Below are 21415 nucleotides of genomic sequence, written 5' to 3'. Positions count from 1 at the left end.
TAGTGTAAATTTGGAAAGTTGGGCGACGGTGACTTGGTTTGTCTTCGTCATAGTTTCACATCTATCCTAGATATGATTGGACTAGGTTTGCGCGGCATGCTCGAGCCCAGACACGCCTTCTACCCTCATTGCCGTTTCTTCTCCGTCATGCTTTGGGGAGTATAGGAGCTTGGAAAAAATTGGTACTCACACCAGATCGCACTGCCCATATCCCGTGTGTGACGCAGGAGGCAAGTTCTGCTACATGCTCTTGCTCGCCTCTACTAGCAACTTCTTGTTGGGACGAACTGCATGCTAGGTACTATTCGACGTGTAAATCCTAGGCTACAACACATGGTGTACTGTGCTGAATTTGTAGAAACATTCTACCAACGAGTGTCTCATCCATTCCTCGTGTCTCATCCATTCCTCGTGTCTCCCGTGCCTATATGTCAAAACAGTGGTAAAATAGTGTGACCGATTGGAGATGGGTGTGCCCTCAAGGTAGAGAGCGCCCATGGATCATCCATGAACGAGATATGATATTGTGTATATAATGGATTTAGAGGTGATCTGGCAGCTATTTTATACACAGAGGAGGAAGTGGTTTCTTTTATGTAGGCATATAGGAAGTGGGTGAGAGAGAGGATGACGAGCAGTAAATACCAATCGGAACTTGTAAAATGAATATACGAACCAAATCCAGGAGGCCACCAAATTCTTAATCGCACAAATGCACAAGGCCCATAGAGTTTAGAAAATAAGAAGGCCTTATAGGAATCCAGCAGGGTTCGATCTGAGCCGTCCATCAGTCCAGCCCAGTTAGGGTTCCTTTTCCAACCTCTATAAGTACCACGCGTGAGCTCTCCTGTACTCTTCCGCCGCCGCAGCAAGCCGAGACTGAGACCCAGAGAACGCGTGCTGCGCCACCACCTCCGCGATGAGGGCCAAGGTTCGATCCCGTTCTGCTCACATCTCTGCCTTATATAGATCGCACTGCACGACGCCATCTAGTCGCGCGATGCTGCCGTTATTCAGATTTAGCGTGCTGCTTCGCGCTCTGGTCTAGATGTGTTTTTGTACGCGATTTGGTCATGTTTCTGCGTGCTGTGTTTGCGTTTATTGTTCTCGGTGATGATGAAAACAGATGACGAGTCTGAAGAAATCCATTCAATTAAACCATGTGGACAAACGAGGCATTTGTCTGAGAGAACTTTTATTTTCTTTAGATGTAGTAGTCAGCCCTTACAGTTCTTCGTTCGCTAGTTGTTCTTGTGCATGCCAAATTCTTTTGTTTCTGCTGCTCGTTCTGTCTGTGGTTCTCGGTGATGATCAACACTGATTAGATGTCCGATTCAATCCATTCCATTCAACCGTGGGGACAACATGAGGCATTTGTCTGAGAGAACATTGATGCAGATGTAGTGTGCTCATCTAGGGCTACTTTTGCGTTTTTGCTGATTATTGTTAATGTGGTTCTCGGTGATCAACACTGATTAGATGTCCGATACAATCCATTCCATTCAACCGTGGGGACAACACGAGGCATTTGTCTGAGAGAACCTGTTTATTTGTGTCTGCCTTTTCCTTGTGATGTTTCTGCCCTGTAGGTATAGGGTATTGCTTGTGTGTTTGATGGAGTAGGTTTGCTTGGCCGCCTGTGTCACTCAAATCTCTGATATTGTTCTCTTTGATGATCAGCACAGATGACGAGTCCGATGTAATCCATTCAGTTACACCATGTGGACAAACGAGGCATTTGTCTGAGAGAATTAACTATTAGTGTCTCCTGTATTGTCTGTCTTGCTTCTTTCGTTAGGTAAATAGTTGGTTTTGCTGTGCTAGCTGTTCTCTATGATGATGAAAACAGATGACGAGTCTGATGTAATCCATTCTATTACACCATGTGGACAAACGAGGCATTTGTCTGAGAGGACGCGCTAGTCTTTACCTTTGCCAGCTTTTTTGTAGCAGTTTTTGGTTTAATTCTTTGTAGTTGACATAATGAGGAATGCAATTGTTGTCCGACCTATTTGATGATAAAATCCTCCTACTCATTCTGAATGTCAAATGGACTCTTTAGTATGTACTTGCTTTGTTTTGTACAAGATTTATCTTACAGTACTGTTTTCCTTGTTATGTCAGCTACATGATGTACACTTGTGCCTCTTGCTGTTTGTTATATTCTTGTTTTGAAAGGATTTTTCATAGTTTGGAAAATGATGATTAACAATTGGTCCGTGTTTCTGATATCTTGTGATGATTTCCAATGAAACACTCAATTCACTGATTCTAAACTCGTACTTGTACCTTGTGTTTATTATGGTATCTATATGTGTGCAGTCAACTTTTTTCCTGCTTACTGATGAGCTGTTATGTCCACCATTGACTTTCAGTGGAAGAAGAAGAGAATGAGGAGGCTCAAGAGGAAGCGACGAAAGATGAGGCAGCGATCAAAGTAGGTGGGAAACAAGAAGGGGAAGTGTAGTCCTGCATGATTGCCTTGTTGTATTGGGATGATGGTGTCTTCTCGTTCCTGATGGTGCTTTGTTTAGGCCTATTGATTCCTGATATGTAGGTTATGAATGTAGGAGATCTGAACCCTTGTAATATGAGGATTATCATATGCTTTCCTTCATTGCTGGATCCTGTGCTGTTTATGAAATATTAGACTCTAAATATATTTTACTAACTCTGGTTCTGTCGAGTTAATTGGTTGGTTGCTTTGCCTGTTGTTTCGTGGCAGGTAACTTGCGCAGGTTGTTGTAATTCTTTTATCTGTCACCTCCATGCTTCCAGCTTGGCCTATTCTGCCAAATATTTGCCTGATCCAACCACTCAATTCGAATATGTTGATCCTGGGGTGGGGGACTGGGGCTCTCCCTCATAGTCGGAACAAAACTGACGAGGTCTAGGGATAGCAGGCTTACGCGCTGTGGTGGCCGGAGATGGTTAGTGAATTCATGGTCGAGCCAGATTAATCATCAGCTGTGGCTAGAAACTGCACGCCTCAAGGGATCTAGTGCAAAATGTGGACATAGGAGCATGGCACGGGGCCTTGGATTGACAGTGACAAGCTCGGCGACCAACGTTTCGGGCACGCTGCACCTACCACACTGGCCCTGCCATAGGGCAAGGACCCCCCCGCTCGTCATCGTCCGGGATGAGGCGAGTCCCTATGCTAGCGGCATTCCTTCCAGGTACCCCTTGCCAGGCAGAACCTACTTTTCAGCAAGACACTTCGTAATTATTGGGGAGTGCAAGTGCATGCCTTTTCAAGGCCTGTGGGATGACAAATCGAGCATAACAAATAAGATGAGGGTGTGTCTATGTCTCAGTCAACTGAAAATTTCTTAAGACTCAGTCACCTTAGAAAAGTGCAACTGCAGTTCAAAAAAATATGCAACTCGGATCAGTTGCACTTTTCTAGTAGAAAAGTACAATTACACTTTTTTGATAGAAAAGTGCAACTCAAATGCATTTTTGTGAGTGACTGAGACTTAAAGAATTCTCAGTTGACTGAGACATAGCAAAACCGATAAGATGAAAACCATACCAATCTGAAAAAAAAACCCTGTTTTAAATGGCAATATTGAGAATTGGCTTAGGGTGACATACTAAATACACATTAGGAAGAAGACCTATAGGAAACAAAATAAAACTAGCAACACAAGTTGGTGTCATGCGAGGTCTGCTCAAGATTGGCTATCATTGATAACTAACCAGGGGTAACAAACCGGAGACGAGAAACATTTGAAGAGATAAGTACTTACGTTTACTGGAGAAGAGGAGGAGAGTGCATATGGAAAAGCTGGTTGTGCACATCTATTAAAATGTGTTAGATGTTATCCTGAAGCCACTCATTCAAAAAAGAAAACTTATAATCTGCATAAGGTGAATTCACCATCAATCTCAATGACACATATGTCATGATCGTGCATATTTGTTGTCTACCAGTTTCGTCCAATAGCAGTATACACTAGAATCAAAGACCTTAAAAGAACACAAAGTTGAATAGTTGAGCAATCACAAGGTCTGGTCCTATATTTGAGTACTCCAATCGCAACATTTTGGATGGTATGGCATGTGGCGTGAATTGCATTCCTCATGTGCCCAAGTCCTTTCTGCAGACGAGGGTGCTAAGAAAATGTTGTGGCATGTGTGATATTCTTCCTTCTTTATGTGTAGTCCACCTACTGTGCACACACACGCACGCCATACACTCAACTGTTTTTCCCTTGAGCGGAGTCCCATTAACTTGTTAGTTCAAATCTTTCATTCATGGAGTTTAGAGAAACAATTTGACATATATTGACCGTGACCACTTGTTATCTTCTGGTTAGAGATTCATTTGGATGAGGCATAATCTTACTGCATAGTTTCAGCAGTATTTGTTAAGTTCAACTTCCTTAGAGAAATAATGTATGTCCAAAGTCCAAACAGGTTTTGACGATATCACGGTGTAATTGTTGCCTTATAAAAACCAGGACAAACATATTTGTTTCTATTCATGCCGAAATCACATTGAGGGCTGTTGCTGTTTCCATTCAGAATAAGATAGTAGCCACAGGTTCTCAAATTACATCAGTGTCCAACTACACAGGCCCTGCAACTACGCCTCTTGAGTAGGGTTGCAATGCAGGTGGATTGCGGTACTGGTTTTCTTCAGCTCTTTTGTGTTTTCTCTCTCAGATTTCAGCTAACTTTTGCCTGCAGCCCTACTCTTGAGGAGTGTTACGTTATTCCTGGATGAAGCACTTATAAGTATTGGAGACCTGTCTCTCGCTCGCTCCGATCGATCGAGTCCAACACTCCAACTACGTGTCTTCTTCTTGATGATGACTAGCTTCTAGCGATGAGCGTTTCCCGCCAAGCTTCGGCAGACTCAGATGGCCACCAGTTCCTCCTCCTCCGTGGGATCATGATCCCGGCGAGATAGCGCGTTCTCCGCACGATTGGTGAAACTTGTACTACGGAGTATTTTTTTTCAAAATGTGGTGAAATTTGTACTGAGTCCGAAACTGAGGCAGAACCAACTCCGGGAATGACCTCTGCTCCACAGCGGCGTTGATGGGCTGATTTGTGAGATTAACTGAACTACGCTGCTGATCTGTGTAATCCGGGACTTGTCTGATGTACCCTGGTGGAAATGTGGACGGACAAGCCAGCAGACGCGGTTCTTGCTGAAAGTAGGTTCGACCTAACCAAATATTCTCATAGCAACAACGTCAACCTTAGAAGCTCTACTGGACGCACTCGTTGCCAATAGAGACCACCCGGTGTTATGTGTTTTCCCGAAGCCACTCATTCCAAACAACTGCATTCTGAATAAGGTGAGTCCAGCAACAATTTCAGTGACGCATAGGTCCTGATCGTGCATGGCTGTGGTCTGGCACTCGCTTCCAATAATGATGTACACTAGAAGCAAAGAGATTAAAAGGGACACGAAGTTGGAATACTTAGCAAACAGGAGGAGTAGTAATTCGATGGTTAGTATACAAACATATATATAGCGCAAAGCTAGTTGGTGGATGGCTTAAATCAGACGTATGAGCTGGGTAAATGTACAACATTTCTCTCATCCTGTCGTATGAGCTGGGTAAATGTACAACATTTCTCTCATCCTGCGCACCACATGATAAATACCTCATAATATTGCCTGATCGCATCAATGACAAGCCCCATGGTGTGCTCTTCAAACTCATTTGCTTATAACTCTATTGAAAATTCACAGCGAAATAATGTTGCCTACCTAGGTGACATGCTTAATTTTATAATTAGCGCTTGTAATATAACATTGTAAAGAACCGTTAACATTGAGGTTCCACATCAGTGATAGTGTCGGGGCGACGGAACCATCAATTAGTGCAGTTTTGCCAGATTTGTTTTTTGGAAATGGTCATAGATGGTATATGTATATGTATACCAATTTGTGAAGATGATCTAAAAAAATTGTGAAGACAGGGAAGGATCAATAATATAGATGGACAAAATGAATCATTTTATAAGTTAGATTCTAGATCTCGTTAGTCCTCGACGTTGGAATTAGAGTATTCGATTCTTTTGCACATTGCAAATTACTTCTTGCCCCACGCTTTCAACTTGGAGCATTTGATCAACCATTTGTCGTCGACCTGCTAGAACTGGACGCAACCGTCCTTAACTCCGTTCCCTGCGGATCTTATCCTTGTACTATGCCATCTCGTCATCGATTTTCTTGCATAGGATGTGTTCATTCTTCTAGCTGTCACTCTCCTGGTTTGTGAACCCTATTTCAACTTGATTACTCTTCACATGTTCAAATCCCTTTTCCAAAAAATATGTATTCAAATCCCCAGAAGTCCCATGGCAAGCCATTAATCTTGTTTCTACTTTTCATATGGGTGAACGAACTCCTAACCGACACGGTCCCTAGTAAGCAAATTATTATTTAGCTATTGTTGTAGAAGAACAACGTCTTGCTTACCTTTTGGAGAGAATTTACTCGGCATATAATGAGACACGTACCAAAGAAGAGCTAGAAGTCAAAACTAAAGTACTTCACACTGTCCATATGACACAAACCTAGAGAGCATAGCAAAGCTACTTAAGAAAAGTGGTTATATCTAATGGAGAGAGAACAAGGGGATTGCGAATAAGGACATCCCACTAGTGCAATGTTTTTCTCAAGGAATTTTGCAGTACCCACAAAATAATATACTAGACCATTTATTTCTTCAGATCCAGTGGACAGAATTCGCCGGTACTCCAAAACAATAGTTATGGAGTACCACAAGCTAATGTTGTGGAGTACCCTCGCTCGTGGGGGTAAAACCGTAATTGCAAAGTTAATGAACATATGATAACTAGGTGGGTGGATTAAAAAAAGAGGGGGGGGGGGGGCACGACGGTTAACAAATGCACCATTGTTGTGTCGACAAGTTTTATCCTTGACGTAATGTCAGGCCGTCGGTCCGCGATCGCCAGCCGATCCCGACAGTGCCGCAACATCCCAGCATAGCTTGCAGCTCGCCCCGCTACTGCTGTCACTTCTGGGGAACCTACACATGGCGGAGCCGGCCATCTTGAAGCCGCATGAGTAGACGCCCATGCTGATCAGAAGACTAGATGCGTTTACTTGTAGGCGACGGTGTCGTTGTGAAGAACAACGCGCTGATCAATTAAGGCCACATGATCCAATCAAATTTCTACATCTCCCAATCAAAATACAACAAGGGGACTACATGTATTTCCCGTACACGCATCTACGTATGATTGACCTTGTAGATCAAAGATAATTACAAATGAACGCCCCTTTGACTCGCCGATTATCAGCACATGCACTCGCTGGCCGGTAGGCGCTGATCACCACATCGCATCACGACACCATGGCGCACAGGCCGTGGCCCTGGCCTCTTGAAAGCTTCTACATGGAGAAACTGAGTCCACCACCAAAGAGCAACGAGTGCCCTAACAACATTGCTCCGTTCAGATCAAGGGAAGAAACCCGTGAAGAGTTGGTGCGACGCACGTGCAGGTGTTGTAGGCGGGGGCATGCTCAATTGATGATTGGAACGAATGCAGATCTGGGGTATAATTTGATTGGTGAGAAAAGACTAAATTGGCCTCTTAAACGGCGGATCAAATTTTAATGGTACTCCCACCTATCTCCGAGGAGTGCAGGGTACCGTAAAATTTCTCTTCTTCTCAGCATCGACTGACGTCACTGACATTATTAATTCGTTTCAGTTGTTCTCCCGGGGCCACTCATTCCAAATAACTGATAATCTGGATAGACTCTGAAGTCGTAACCATATGATATGATCAAGCATTGCTTGTGGGCGTGGTCTAGCAATTTCATCTGGCAACAATGTACAAGCAATCACAAGGGCTAGTCATATACACACTGAGTAGGCATTGGATGGTCATATATAGAATACGTATAGAGCAAAATTTACAATTGGTGGATGACATAAATTATGATTATTAAAGGCACTAGCTAGCTCAGCTGAACATGCCAGTTATCACATATGTTGGCATACAAGCTAGTAAATCTTGTCACTTTATTCGCCCCTCGCCACACGCCACAGTGTCTGAGATGTTATATGAGTGTAATGTCAAACTACATGGTGTGTTCTTAAACCGTGTACAAAAATCACAATATGAATAATTTTGAATATGTACGGGTTCAAAAATTGAATGGGAATAGAACAGAAAATTGTCACTTGTAAAGAAAATATTCTTACATCAGTAATAAATCAAAACCAACAACCAACCTAGAGAAAGGCATTTATAGAGAAAGGCAACAAGAAGATGGACATGGCTAACAAGGAAAAGGGGCATGTGCAGACTAGACGAGAAATCACCCCAGTACCATGAAACCTGATCCAAAAGCAACTCTACTAATAACAGAATAACAACTGCAATTGTATGCAGACACAAATTCGCTTAACTTAGCACACCATCACAAATTCACAATTAAATTGATCAAACAAATCACGTTGCATCTTAGAGCTCCTTAGTCCTCCCATTTCAGATTCATCGTATTCGATTTTCTCGCTCTTTGCAAACTGTTCCTTGCCCCATGCTTCCAATTTGGCAAAGCTGGCCACCCGCTCGTCATCAACCTTCTTGGCCTGGATGAAGCCGTGCTCGCTCAATTCCTTGCGGATCTTATCCTGGTACAATTCCATGTCGTCATCGATTTCCTTGTAGAGCGCCACCCTCTCCTTGTGTTCTTGCTTCCTCTTCTCGATCCACTCCGGCGGGAATATGCCGGTCAGGTCGTCGAGGTGGTCGCTGGTGGGCACCTCCCTCTTCAAGGTGAGGAGGAAGCCGACGAGGTCCGGGGATACCCGCCCAGGCTTGACGTATCCACCTGCTGCGGCCGCCGCAGGTGAGGCCTGCTCCGGGATAATTCCCTGTGCCAAGAACGACTCGTCTGACGCCTCCGTTGCCGCCGCCATGTGGTTGGTGGAAGTGTAACCGTCCGTACCGGCCATGATCAGAGTTGGACGTATTGGCGCTGGACTGGAGTCGGGCGTTCGTGTCGATCTCGGCCTATATGTAGATTATGGAATAGAGCAGAGAAGAAGGAGACTCCGGCGAAGAAACCTGGCTTCTCTGCTGCGGTCGGAACCACGGCACTGGCCAGAGTCGGAGTTGGAGTCATACCAGGCTAGGAGCCGGAGTTTGGCTTCTCTAAGGGCTGAGTAGGACATCAAAATAAGAGGACCCATAGATGACACCGATCGACACGGAATAGAAAAGTTAACGAGATATAACTCGTTCCCTGCACGATTGGTGAAACTTGTACCGACTCTGAAACTGCACCACCACAACCAACTCGGGGAATCCCCTATGGGATCCCCTATTACCTTTCTGAACCTTACTTGGCCTCGTGAATGCAAATGCCCAGAGAGCTCTTCACAAGTTGAACACTTCAAATCCTGAACTCTTTGGGAGATCGACACTTATGTTGGAGAACTAGCAGACTGAAGTTATACGCTCCTTCACATTTGCTCTCCAATGGTCTAATGCCATGAATCATCAACTTTGCATCTGCGTTTTCTGGAGATTGCATACACACGAGCCGTGTCCGTTAGGTCGAGTAATTCAGTCCTATAAAGTACTGGGACATTATCAAATGTGGCTTCCTACTCCTACGCACCCTTTTACTAACCGGAGCTGCCATGCCGCAAGTGAAATCCCCGGGAGTGTGGAGAGAGTAGCTGGGGAGTGGGGATGGTCGGCGATTTTAAACTCGAGCACTGATTCATCATTTTAGAGGAACATGGTTAACTTATGGAAGGAGTTCTTTCTAGAAGTACTTTCAGCCTAGAACTATATATGATGTTAGGATGACAAGGTGTGTTTGAGGATCTTCTGTAGTTAACTAGCCAAACCAATTTAAACATACTTATCGCCTTACCAAAAAGTAGAGTAACAGATTATTCTTAAGGTAAAACCTCCTTAAAAGTTGTCATCTAGATATTGACAGTGGACTCCCAATTTACATCATCGCTCCTGTTGATTCGTTAAACTGGAACCTTAAGTTGCATGAGACAATCTGTGAACCAAAAACAAAACAAAGAACATATTTAATAAATGGTTAACACACTAAATGAAAACAAAATTGGTTACAAGTGTATGAAAAAAGAAGTATCTGTTTCCACTAGATTTTGAACCGCCTCTAACAGATAGACACACACTTAGTCCTACATGCTTGGCACGATGCCATAACCCGTTAGGCACAAAAGTTGAATTAACAAATTCTAATATGAAAACATCGATCCACAAGCATGAATGTATAATCTGTATAAAATTGGGATAACACTATCATCCAATCCACACATGAAACTATGTAGCGCATCGATCTGGGCTATGACTATCACCAAATTCGTATAAAGTTTGATGCAGATTCTGTCTTTTCTACAAGGAACGTGTTCCCATGTTCTTGTTACCATCTTTGCAAATGCATGTGTATGTGTTAGAACAACCATGCAAGTATGTTAATTACTAGACATAACACATGTGGCACAAAATGATTTTATTGTAATATCTAGATGGGGTGGAAAGTAAAGAGAAAAAATGCCTTTTCAACCAAGGTACATGTATTGATATCACGACGAATTATTCACCATTTTTTAATAAACAATATTGCTTTTAGTGGGTTTTGAACTCGAGACTTCTTAGCATATATTAGTAATCTATATTAAATTGCCTAGGCCAAACAATAAAATATCACAAAACTATGAGTAATTATGTATACAATATGATCAATATGTTCCAACATAGTGCGCAAAATATCGAGAGTAGTGAAATAAAAAAAACCCTGTTGTGAGCTATGACCATGTTGTAATAATTGGGTTTCTGAGATCACTCATTCCGAGTAATTTATCAATTGAACAAGGTATGTATATGTTTCCACATACGTATTGCAGCTCAATACCTCATGTTGATATGTGTTGCTTCCTTAGAATGATTCATCCTAAGACCAATATCAACCTTAATGACGTAGATCAAATTTGATCGAGTGCAGCTTGTGGGTTGGTAATGTAGCTCAACAAACTAACCTACACTGGTATGAAAGAGCTAAATAAGCACGCAGTTGAACCATCACAAGGGTTAGTCATATATGAAGTCAGTAGTAGTTTGATGGTTTTATAGAGAGGCATAGATTTAGAAAAATCAATATAAGAATTCTCCGGCATTAATTGGTATTAAAAACACTAGCCTTTGCATCATAGATGCACACACATGCACAAAATAGTTAGACCTCAACGCCAAAAGGACAACCCGCAAACTATGATAGGTAAAATTACTCGAAACCAGAATAGTATAAAAGGAAGATCAACTAGAGAATGAATATTCGACCACATGGTAAACTTCCATGTGTGTACCAAGAACCCATTAGACGGTGCATCAATATGTAGAATGTTAATTGGTAAATGTAGCCCAAACTATTAAGTTACTGAAGGTCCTAAGTAATTGCACCTTCTCCCCTTTTACATGGTGAACACATATTCTAAATTTGAAGTATGACTATAAGTTTGACTGACGAGACATGGGTTATGTGCCTAAGAAGTGCACCATTGTACTTGTATTTTTAAAAAGCAATAGTGGTATAATTTTTATAATACGTAACTTATAAATATTTGATCAAACTAGTGGTCACAGGTAACTGACATAAAGAAGAACCCCATGTAAAATGGATGGAGTAGCACCGTACTACGTATATGGTTTGTTCTTCAATCACCAGAAAGAAAGTATCTGCTATGCCACCTGTGTTGCAGCTAGTGCACCTCGACTCTTGTTTTACATTGTAGAAATGTCTATAGAATACCAATTCAATAAAAAAATCCCAATTCAGTGTAGAACTCTAGAAGCTAAAAAGAACAAATATAGTGACAACGGCGATAATTGTGCAAATTAGTAATCCAGCTTAAATTCGGTACTATTCATTGTTAGAATTTTTCTATTTCGTTTCTTAAGTTGCAGGTCAAAATTCGGTGCTGCAGTGTTCCCTATCCCTGTCACATATCCTCTACGTGCCATGTTTTAAGACCGACGGTCGCCTTTGCTATCAAAGTAGACATACAAACGTCACGTCATATGAGACGCAATAAGTAACCGAGGGCGTGGGATATAGAACCTGTCATGGATGCTTGGTGCCATTGCATTGGCTTCAGACCGGCGGATGGTGGCATGATCTGAACAACAGTGGTGGTGGCAAGTGGATCAGCATGACGTGCGGTAAACAAGCTAGAGCTGCATGTTTTGTGTATGACGCGATAGCTGGGCCGACTATGACTTTTAATTTGTTCTTATTAAGGTGAACAATGCAGTGAAAGTTGTCTGCGCTGAACTCAAAGCCATTGCGTTGTGGGCTGTGGGTGATGATAATTGCGCTTTTGAGGACTGCCGGGCTGGTTAATCATCTTCAGCTCTGTGCGTCGAATTTGTGCTTGGGTAGCTAGTGGTTAATCATTGTTTGTTCGGTCTTGTCTTTAACTTGATTAAAATTTATTTGTCAATAGAAGGGAGTCAGCTACAAAGATGGAGCAGAAGCAGAACACATGAACGACAAAATTGTACTATTATGCAGCTGACGACAGAGGAAACAATCTGAAGTAAACAGACGGCAACATGATTAGGCAGATACAGTAGTAAATTCAAAGAAAAAAGAAACATATGCTGCTATCACAGTTGAAGAGTAAATCGCCCCTATTTGCGTGAAATTGAACATGGTCCAAATCAACTTACTAACACTACTACCTCTACATTGCAGTTGTGACAGCAAGCAGACAAATTAATGTGGTGTTCATCCGTGCGTATAAATCTTTGTGGTTCATCAGTTTCGCTGGATTCAAGAGCCCTCCTCTCGATCAGATCAGATCAGATCAGATGCTTCAAGGTCAATCATGCGCTCCTCGACGGATTCGATATATTTGCGGCGCCTGCTCTCACTCTTTGCCCATTCTTCCTTGGCCCATGCATCATGTGCGAGAAAGAGGGCCAAGGTCTCATCATCAAGTTCATTCGCCGGGTCGTACTCCCTGCGGATCTCCCTGTACAGTTGTATGCGAGCCTGCAGCTCCTCCTCATCCTTGCGCTGCTCAAGAACACCCTGCGCCTCCTCATCCTTGTGCTGCTCCAGAAGAACACCCAGAGGCTCCTCATCCTTGTGCTGCTCCAGAAGAACACCCAGAGGCTCCTCCTCCTTGTGCTGCTCCAGAAGAACACCCAGAGGCTCCTCCTCCCTGCGCAGCTCCAGAAGAATCCTCTGCACCTCTTTCTCCAGAAACGCATTGATCGTGTAGTCTGACTTCTCCTCGTCCTGCTCCAGAAAGGTTAGAATCGAGTCGAGGTACGCCGCCTCATCTTTTCCCTGAGCCAGAGGAATCCGGAACGGGTATTCCGACGCCTTCCCCTTGTCCTGCTCCAGAAACGCCTCCGCCTCCTTCGCCTTGCATATGGTCAGCGGACCATCCTCGCTGTCGCTGGTCACCGCCGCCAGACGCTCGCTGCCGAATCGCCCCCAGCACCACGGACCCTCCTCGACGCCCACCTTCTCCTCGTCGGCCATGGTAGAAGTTAGATGGATTCAGGTCGCAGGCGGCGTTGGGGTGTCGATCTCGATCTATAACTCTAGGCGTCTCTGCTCCGATCGGAGCCAGACTTTTAACCGGACTCGGGATCGAATCAGCCCACCAGACGGAGTCGGGCTAATTATACCCAAGGCTATGGCCCCAGCAAGGCCCATCTGAACTAAGGGCCTGTTTAAGCCTATGTTGATCCCACTTATCGTAGCAATTAACTATGTATCCCTAAAACACGGCAAATCCTATTCGCCGCGGGCGTTAGAGTATCTCCAGCCGCGTCCCCAAAGCTTTCCCTAAACCGCGTCGGATCGAGCGTTTGGAGGACGTGTTTTGTTCGTGCCGCCTTTGGGGGACGTCGCTCCCCAGCCGCGTCCCCCAAACGCCTCCCCCAAACATTTAAAATATTTTTTTTGATATTTTTATTTCAATTTTCACAAACTAATACATAATTGGGAACGTGGTTTACACGAAGACACAGTTTGGAACATGGTTTTCCACAAACTAATACATAGTTTGAACCGTCGTGGACACAAATATAAAATTTTGCAAAGAAACTAAACCTAACTAGGCCGTGCATCGAAGGTTTCCTGTGTTCGCTGCTAAGAAAGAACACTCGAGGGCACACCCAGTCACCTAAACTGGAAAATCCAGCGGGAGGATGGTGCCCTTGTTAGTTCTACCGATGAGGCGAACATCCAGAAACTTCCGTGCTTGTATTCGCTGCGAAGAAACAACACTCAGCCGTCCTCCTCGTCGGTGATGTCGCCGTGGTAGTCCCGGCGGTAGCGCGTCTCGTCGAAGACCTTGACGCTCATGTCCCTGTCGCCAAAGTAGGAGAACATGAGGATGAAGCCGGCTTCGAGGCTGTGGTGTCGCGCGAACTTCTCCCAGCCGATGTTGAGGTACATCTTGCCACGAGCGTCGTAGATCACGTCGACGATCCACCGGTAGTAGCCGCACGCAGCCTCCCGCAGATGCATCGTGCGCGGGCGGTCGTCGCCGGCGACGTAGTCGGCGAAGGAGTCCGGCAGCCTCTGGATGCCGCGCGGGTCGCCCTTGAGGACGAGGACGAACTCGAACAGCACGTCCGGCTCCACGTCCATCTCCGACGATGAAGCCGACGGCGTGGGAGGCGACGGCGAGCGTTCACCTCTGCCGCGGCCATGACCACGACCACGACCACGGCCGCGAGGTCGGCCTCCGCCTCTACTAGACATAGGGTCGAGTCTTGTTGAGATGGTGGCGGCTAGGGTTTGGGAGAGATGCGCTAGGGTTTGTGTATGAGAGGGACGATGAGAGGCGGCCCTTTTATAGGCCGGAGGGAGGCGGAGGAGCGGTGGCGCTCATTAACGCCGGCACGCAGGGCTAGGCGCGACGGGACGCGTCCATCGCGGCTCGCGGGAACTGCACCGTCGCTGCGGGAACTGCACCATCGCTGCGCGCCAATAACTTCCGTCGTGAGGTAGGCGACGGTTAGGTTAAAATTTATTGTGCCGCTGACGAGTCAGCCCCGCCACTCCCTGCCTCGCTTTTCGGTGTGTCCGGCGTCCCCGGTGCGTCCCCTGTGGGACGGGGACGGGCTCGGGGCGCCGAACACCGTATCAGGGCACGCCGTACAAAAATGGGCTTCGGGGGACGCGACTGTGGTGACCCTGCATATCACTGCATGTTGTAGTATGCCAGTCGTTGATATAACATTCACGAAGTACCAATCCGCAAATATTACATCCCTCAGAGTAGTACAACAGAACATAGCAGGTCCATAACTCATTCATTTATTATTACAAACAACATATACATATCATCTCGGAGCTCCTCTTGGGTCCTAAGAGGAATACTCCTGGGTTCGAGGCGAACCCAACTTAACTTACAATATAAAAGTCTTACTAGATTATACATTTATTCCCTCGAGCAGTTAAGTACTTAGAGTTCGTACTGCTCGAATACTACTACTACTTGATCGGTCTAAGCTTGCTCTCCTCCGGACCCTCCCCGGTTCCGTAGACTATGAGGTAGTCTACACCTTCAACACCTCCAGAGAGGTCTGGTTCTTCATAGCCGATGACTTCGGCTCCTTCAGGGTTGTCGTTGTCCTCTTCCAGATGGTTCAGACAATCTAAGCAGGGGATTTAAGAGTTGTATGAGTTCGGGCGTACTCAACAAGTTCATTATAGAAAAGAGGTGTTTAATGCACTAGCTACGATATTAGACCAGAAAGTCTAATACCAATGCAGGTTTTGATAAATATTTCTTCAAGAGGTTGCTTTTATTCCAAAGAGCTATGTCCGTCAGCCTTCACTGGTTTACTAGAACTTCATGGAGTTCCTTTCCGGCAGCGTTCGCAGTTCCAAATCCCGGAACAGGGAGTGACAGGTCACGATTCATTACACTCTGCAGAGGTGTGTTGCTTTACCCATAAGAGATCTTAACCTTGATGCCAACCGGGCAGCTTTCCCGTCCACACTTCCTTCGGTGTGAGGCCCGGTATAAGGTCATAGCCAATCATATTCCTCCGCTACCTCGCACACCCACCCTTTGTTGCATACCCCGACCCTGGGTCCTCGCCGGCCCCGTTATACCAATTAAGGATGGACCCCGGCCACGACAAAAGTTTTGGGCCCGTACCATAAACTCCTTCGCCGGTAGCTGCAACCCATCATAGACCGCAATAACCATGGGGAACTTTTGGCTTCCCCAGCCTACTGATGACCCACAAGTATAGGGGATCGCAGCAGTCTTCGCGGGTAGTAAAACCCAATTTATTGATTCGACACAAGGGGAGACAAAGAATACTTGAAAGCCTTAGCAGCGGAGTTGTCAATTCAGCTGCACCTGGAAACAGACTTGCTCGCAAGAGTTTATTAGTAGTAACAGTTTTGTAGCAGTAACAGTGGTGAAATAACAGCAGCAGAGTAACAGAGACAGCAGTAGTGATTATAGTAAACATCAGGATTAAAATACTGTAGGCACGGGGACGGATGAACGGGCGTTGTATGGATGAGAGAAACTCATGTAACAGTCAAAGCAGGGGCATTTGCAGATAATAATAAAACGGTATCCAAGTACTAATCAATCAATAGGCATGTGTTCCATATATAGTCGTACGTGCTCGCAATGAGAAACTTGCACAACATCTTTTGTCCTACCAGCCGGTGGCAGCCGGGCCTCTAGGGAATCTATCTGGATATTAAGGTACTCCTTTTAATAGAGTACCGGAGCAAAGCATTAACACTCCGTGAACACATGTGATCCTCACATCACTACCATTCCCTCCGGTTGTCCCGATTTCTGTCACTTCGGGGCCATTGGTTCCGGACAGCGACATGTGTATACAACTTGCAGGTAAGATCATAAACAACGAATATCTTCATGAATCAATAACATGTTCAGATCTGAGATCATGGAACTCGGGCCCTAGTGACAAGCATTAAGCATAACAAGTTGCAACAATATCATAAAAGTAACATCGACGGATACTAGGCACTATGCCCTAACAATCTTATGACTATTACATGACCAATCTCATCCAATCCCTACCATCCCCTTCATCCTACAGCGGGGGAATTACTCACACATGGATGGGGGAAACATGGCTGGTCGATAGAGAGGCGTCGGTGGTGATGATGGCGATGATCTCCTCCAATTCCCCGTCCCGGCGGAGTGCCAGAACGGAGACTTCTGGTTCCCGAGACGGAGTTTCGCGATGTGGCGGCGTTCTGGAGGGTTTCTGGCGACTTCGACTTCCTCCCGTGCGTTTTTAGGTCGAGGGCGATAAGTAGTCCGAAGGAGGGCATCGGGGCCCAGCCGAGGGGGCCACACGCTAGGGCCGCGCGCCCCCCTCCTGGGCCGCGCCGCCGTAGGGTGTGGGGCCCTCGGGCCTCCACCTGACTTGCCCTTCTGGCTCCGTGAGTTTTCTGGGAAAATAGGGCTTTCTGTCAAAATCCCGAGGTTTTTCCTGAAAGTTGGATTTCTGCACAAAAACGAGACACTGCAACAGTTCTGCTGAAAACAGCGTTAGTCCGTGTTAGTTGCATCCAAAGTACACAAATTAGAGGCAAAACAATAGCAAAAGTGTTCGGGAAAGTGGATACGTTTTGGACGTATCAACTCCCCCCAAGCTTAGCTTATTGCTTGTCCTCAAGCAATTCAGTTAACAACTGAGCGATAAAAGAACTTTCACGAACACATTTGTTCATATGATGTAAATATTCTCATGCTATGTCTAACACTTAGGCAGTTCATAATAAGATACATGCAAATAAGATCATCCAATAGCTATGTCAATCATGGAAAGGTACCAACAATTAATAATAAGCATCATGAATCATGTATATAAGCAGGATTGCAATGTTCATAAAAGAGTATGATAGAGTGGTATCTCGCTTGCCCATATTTGATCAGCAAAACATAAATGCTCGAGCACCTCTCGAAGTTCATAGAAAGACTAGAAATAGTGATTGTCAAAGATAAAAGCATCAAAGTTATACCACAATCAATCATATTTTGAGACAAGCATATTATACTAAGAATGACAGCTTGTGCTCTCAAGAAAGTGCTCAAAGAAAGGATGGAGACACAACATAAAAGTAAAAGATTGACCCTTCGCAGAGGGAAGCAGGGATTAACATGCGCTAGAGCTTTTCATTTGTAAAACAGGAGTAAAATTATTTTGAGAGGTGTTTGTTGTTGTCAACGAATGGTAATGGGTACACCAACTACCTCGCCAACCGGACTTCCAAGAGCGGCTCCCATGAAGGACGTTATCTCTACCAGCAAGGTAGATCATCCCTCTTCTCTTTTGTTTACTGATACGTCTCCGACGTATCGATAATTTCTTATGTTCCATGCCACATTATTGATGATATCTACATGTTTTATGCACACTTTATGTCATATTCGTGCATTTTCTGGAACTAACCTATTAACAAGATGCCGAAGTGCCAGTTCTCGTTTTCTCGCTGTTTTTGGTTTCAGAAATCCTAGTAACGAAATATTCTCGGAATTGGACGAAACGAAGACCCAGGTGCCTATTTTTCCACGGAGCTTCCAGAAGACCGAAGAACATACGAAGTGGGGCCACGAGGTGGCGACACCACGTGGCGGCGCGGCCCAGGGGGGGCCCGCGCCGCCCTATGGTGTGGCCCCCTCGTCTGGCCCCCGACTCTGCCTTCCGCCTACTTAAAGCCTCCGTCGCGAAACCCCCGATGCGAAAAACCACGATACGGAAAACCTTACCGAGACGCCGCCGCCGCCGATCCCATCTCGGGGATCCTCGGAGATCTCCTCCCGCACCCCGCCGAAGAGGGGATTCATCTCCCGGAGGACTCTACACCGCCATGGTCGCCTCCGGAGTGATGAGTGAGTAGTTCACCCCTGGACTATGGGTCCATAGCAAGTATCTAGATGGTTGTCTTCTCCTCATTGTGCTTCATTGTTGGATCTTGTGAGCTGCCTAACATGATCAGGATCATCTATCCGTAATACTCTATGTTGTGTTTGTCGGGATCCGATGGATAGAGAATACCATGTCATGTTAATTATCAAGTTATTACATATGTGTTGTTTATGATCTTGCATGCTCTCCGTTACTAGTAGAGGCTCTGGCCAAGTTTTTACTTTTAACTCCAAGAGGGAGTATTTATGCTCGATAGTGGGTTCATGCCCGCATTGACACCTGGGACAAGTGACGTAAAGTTCTAAGGTTGTGTTGTGCTGTTGCCACTAGGGATAAAACATTGGCGCTATGTCCGAGGATGTAGTTGTTGATTACATTACGCACCATACTTAATGCAATTGTCCGTTGCTTTGCAACTTAATACTGGAGGGGGTTCGGATGATAACTCTGAAGGTGGACTTTTTAGGCATAGATGCAGCTTGGATGGCGGTCTATGTACTTTGTCGTAATGCCCAATTAAATCTCACTATACTTATCATGTCATGTATGTGCATTGTTATGCCCTCTCTATTTGTCAATTGCCCGACCGTAATTTGTTCACCCAACATGCTTTTATCTTATGGGAGAGACACCTCTAGTGAACTCGTGGACCCCGGTCCATTCTTTAATACTCGAAATACAAATCTGCTGCAATACTTGTTTTACCGTTTTCTCCGCAAACAATCATCTTCCACACAATACGGTTAATCCTTTGTTACAGCAAGCCGGTGAGATTGACAACCTCACTGTTTCGTTGGGGCAAAGTACTTTGGTTGTGTTGTGCAGGTTCCACGTTGGCGCCGGAATCTCCGGTGTTGCGCCGCACTACATCCCGCCGCCATCAACCTTCAACGTGCTTCTTGGCTCCTCCTGGTTCGATAAACCTTGGTTTCTTTCTGAGGGAAAACTTGCTGCTGTGCGCATCATACCTTCCTCTTGGGGTTGCCCAACGAACGTGTGAAATACACGCCATCATTTACACACGAATTTTAGTTTCATTATGGGTGACACTCCCCCCAACCTTTGCTTACACAAGCCATGGCTAACCGAATCCTCGGGTGCCTTCCATCAATCACATACCATGGAGGAGTGTCTATTTGCAAAATTAAGTTGCTTACTGATGAATCAGAGCAAAACATGTGAAGAGAATTATTAGTGAAAGTTGATCAATCGGGGCTGGGAACCCCATTGCCAGCTCTTTTTGCAAGATTATTGGATAAGCGGATGTGCCACTAGTCCATATGAAAGTCCGTCAAGAGTAAATGACAAGGTTGAAAGTTAAACACCACATACTTCCTCATGAGCTATGAAACATTAAAACAAATTGAGAAGCATTTTTGCTATATCAAGAGTAAATGACAAGGGAACCCCATTGCCAGCTCTTGTTTGCTATATCAAAAACAAAAAAAATTAGTTTACTTGCATTTACTTTATCTAGTTTGCTTTATTTACTATTGCTAAAATGGCCAACCCTGAAAATACTAAGTTGTGTGACTTCACAAGCACAAATAATAATGATTTCTTATGCACACCTATTGCTCCACCTGCTACTACAGTGGAATTCTTTGAAATTAAACCTCGCTTTACTAAATCTTGTTATGCGAGAGCAATTTTCTCGGTGTTAGTTCCGATGATGCCGCTGCCCATCTCAATAATTTTGTTGAACTATGTGAAATGCAAAAGTATAAAGATGTAGATGGTGACATTATAAAATTAAAATTGTTCCCTTTCTCATTAAGAGGAAGAGCTAAAGATTGGTTGCTATCTCTCGCCTAAGAATAGTATTGATTCCTGGACTAAATACAAGGATGCTTTTATTGGTATATATTATCCCCTCGCTAAAATTATATCTTTGAGGAGTAGCATAATGAATTTTAAACAATTAGATAATGAACATGTTGCTCAAGCTTGGGAAAGAATGAAATCTCTGGTTAAAAATTGCCCAACCCATGGATCGACTACTTGGATGATCATCCAAACCTTCTATGCAGGACTAAATTTTTCTTCGCGGAATTTATTGGATTCAGCTGCTGGAGGTACCTTTATGTCCATCACTCTTGGTGAAGCAACAAAGCTTCTTGATAATATGATGATTAATTACTCTGAATGGCACACGGAAAGAGCTCCGCAAGGTAAGAAGGTAAATTCTGTTGAAGAATCCTCTTCCTTGAATGATAAGGTTGATGCTAATGTTGATCCTAATAATGTTCCATTAGCTTCATTGGTTGCCCAAGAAGAACATGTTGATGTAAACTTCATTAAAAATAATAATTTCAACAATAATGCTTATCGGAACAATTCTAGTAATAACTATAGGCCATATCCTTATAATAATGGTAACGGTTATGCTAATTCTTATGGGAATTCTTACAACAATAATAGGAATACAGGTGCTGTCACACGAGTATGTTCTTTAACC

General features: G+C 44.5%; 1 long non-coding RNA gene and 7 other non-coding genes across 8 annotated transcripts; all 8 read left to right on the top strand.

Moving 5' to 3' along the window:
• Positions 1–829: 829 nt before the first annotated feature.
• Positions 830–2675, top strand: LOC124700746. Its single transcript, XR_007001820.1, has 2 exons — positions 830–931; positions 2376–2675. It is a non-coding gene; the product is annotated as an uncharacterized LOC124700746 (long non-coding RNA).
• Positions 1106–1192, top strand: LOC124705076. Its single transcript, XR_007003921.1, has one exon. It is a non-coding gene; the product is annotated as a small nucleolar RNA SNOR75 (small nucleolar RNA).
• LOC124705088 lies at positions 1300–1387 on the top strand. The gene has a single exon (XR_007003932.1). It is a non-coding gene; the product is annotated as a small nucleolar RNA SNOR75 (small nucleolar RNA).
• LOC124705090 lies at positions 1457–1541 on the top strand. The gene has a single exon (XR_007003933.1). It is a non-coding gene; the product is annotated as a small nucleolar RNA SNOR75 (small nucleolar RNA).
• LOC124705082 lies at positions 1665–1751 on the top strand. Its single transcript, XR_007003927.1, has one exon. It is a non-coding gene; the product is annotated as a small nucleolar RNA SNOR75 (small nucleolar RNA).
• Positions 1829–1915, top strand: LOC124705080. The gene has a single exon (XR_007003925.1). It is a non-coding gene; the product is annotated as a small nucleolar RNA SNOR75 (small nucleolar RNA).
• On the top strand, positions 1976–2042 carry LOC124704861. Its single transcript, XR_007003733.1, has one exon. It is a non-coding gene; the product is annotated as a small nucleolar RNA Z105 (small nucleolar RNA).
• LOC124704812 lies at positions 2194–2273 on the top strand. The gene has a single exon (XR_007003694.1). It is a non-coding gene; the product is annotated as a small nucleolar RNA SNORD18 (small nucleolar RNA).
• Positions 2676–21415: the final 18740 nt, after the last annotated feature.

This window comes from Lolium rigidum, chromosome 3 (genome assembly GCF_022539505.1).
Source record: "Lolium rigidum isolate FL_2022 chromosome 3, APGP_CSIRO_Lrig_0.1, whole genome shotgun sequence".
NCBI lineage: Eukaryota > Viridiplantae > Streptophyta > Magnoliopsida > Poales > Poaceae > Lolium > Lolium rigidum.
This window is presented reverse-complemented; position numbering and strand designations above follow the sequence as displayed.